At 38.5% G+C, this 2,104-nt stretch overlaps 1 non-coding gene across 1 annotated transcript; it reads right to left on the bottom strand.

Moving 5' to 3' along the window:
- Positions 1-1,675: 1,675 nt before the first annotated feature.
- LOC127133363 (small nucleolar RNA R71) lies at positions 1,676-1,782 on the bottom strand. The gene has a single exon (XR_007807343.1). It is a non-coding gene; the product is annotated as a small nucleolar RNA R71 (small nucleolar RNA).
- Between the last annotated feature and the right edge of the window lie 322 nt (positions 1,783-2,104).

The raw sequence follows: 2,104 nt of genomic DNA, 5'->3' as shown, positions 1-2,104 counted from the left end.
TATTGCACCTTTGTGAGATTGAGTTGGGTCACTTCGACTTGTTGTCATCTTTAGCTTCAGGAGTCGGAGGTTTATTTTTGTACTAGAATCGAAGCCTCCGTTTGGAGTAGGTTCTTATTTATCGCTTTATTTATTTATTTCCCACATCGCTTTTATTTTATTTATTTCCCGCACTCGCTTTTATTTTATTTATTTCCCGCATCGCTTTTACTTTATTTATTTTCCGCACTCGCTTTACTTTATTTATTTTCCGCACTCGCCCCGCACTCGCTTTATTTTATTTACTTTCCGCACTCGCTTTGCTTTATTTATTTTACGCACTTTACTCGCTCTCTACGCCTCACATTCTAAAACACACTTTTCATCATGATTAACACTGTTGTGTTCGTTTGTGTTACCATGTCTGGCTAAATCTTTTAAAGGTTAGAATGTAAGGATGGTGGTTAAAGTAATGTTTCACATATTGAAATATGTAGAAATACTTTAAAAGCTATTTGTATTTTTAACTTGAGTTTTCTAAAACAAACTTGGTTAGTTTTAATTATTCGAGGAGTGCGAAAGCACCCTGGCTTAGTAACTAGGAATTTTTATCACTTTAAGGAAAAACTATTTTTGAAACTGTTTTCGAACGCGTTGATAGGTTTAAAATCAGGAAACTCCTTGGGTAAACTTTCCAAATCAAAATCACTTTTCAACTAAGTTTACGAGTCTCGTTTCTTAAAAATAGGTTTACTACTTTAGCGTTCTACGCACCTTTTATAAGTGACAATAAAAGGCCTTAATTTAAGGGTAAACTTGGTTCTGAATACGCGAAAGCGACAGTTCCTGTTAAATGGATTCTTTTCAAGAGTAGAAAATATTGCCTCATAAGTAGTTCTATTTAGACAATAGAAACATCACTTAACTGACGTGAATTATATTCAACCTGTCTTTACGTGCATTTATTGTTTACCGTTATTTTACAAACCCAATATCTCTTTTATACCGCCTTAGATAAACACCGTAACGACAGTAATCGATAGATTGACGATTGGTCTCTGTGGGATCGATATTCTTTTATATTACTTTGACGTTATTCGTGCACTTGCGAATTCACACGATCAAGTTTTTGGCGCCGTTGCCGGGGACCAACTTCGTCAAATTTCGTACCCTGTTGTTACACCGTATAGACTAAGGCATTATTAGCCGGTAAATGCAAAGAACCCGTAGTACCAGAAATTTAGTAGATCCTTTAGCGGAACCCGAACGTTATACTCGTACACGCCTCTTACTCATCCGAATTAAGAAAGCTATGGCCGAGAATCGCAATAGGAGAGCTCTTAAGAAATTCGCCCAACCCTCTGATGAGGAACCTAGTTCGAGTATAGTAAACCCCTTTATTCCTGCTAACAATTTCGTACTAAAACCGTCTTTGTTGCAATTAGTGCAACAAAACCAATACGCGGGTCTCGCTACCGAGAACCCGAATCAATATTTAAAAGTTTTTATCCAAATAGTCGACACCTTTAAATCTAACGGCGCTTCACCCGATGCGATCCATTTAAGATTATTTCCTTTCTCCCTCAGGGATATAGCACGTTCATGGCTAGATTCACTTCCAGCTAATTCAATAACTACCCGGGAAGACCTTAGGAGAGTATTCCTTGCTAGATATTTCCCCCCTAGCAAGACTGTTATTCTTCGAAACCAAATAACTAGATTTGCTCAAAACCAAGGAGAATCGCTTTTCGAAGCTTGGGAGAGATATAAAGAGCTATTAAGAGTCTTCCCACACCATGGCCTAGAACAATGGCTGATTGTTCATATCTTCTACAATGGACTCCATTATAACACCAAGATGAGCATTGACGCTGCCGCAGACGGCGCGCTGATGAACAAACCTTACCCAGAAGCTTGTGACCTAATTGAGGATATGGCCCAAAACCATTATCAATGGTGAACTGAACGAGCATCAATAGAGAAAAAGGAGACCCAATGTGGAATACATGAGGTAAGCTCTCTAGACATGATGCAGGCGAAAATGGACCCTTTAGCCCTTAGGATCGAACATATGTCTACAAACACTAACACCGTAGCAGTAGTCCACACAGAGTACGAACTTTGT

The sequence above is a fragment of the Lathyrus oleraceus genome, chromosome 3 (genome assembly GCF_024323335.1).
Source record: "Lathyrus oleraceus cultivar Zhongwan6 chromosome 3, CAAS_Psat_ZW6_1.0, whole genome shotgun sequence".
NCBI classification, from domain to species: Eukaryota; Viridiplantae; Streptophyta; class Magnoliopsida; order Fabales; family Fabaceae; genus Lathyrus; species Lathyrus oleraceus.
The sequence above is the reverse complement of the archived record's forward strand: the minus strand, read 5'-3'. Positions and strand labels throughout refer to the sequence as shown.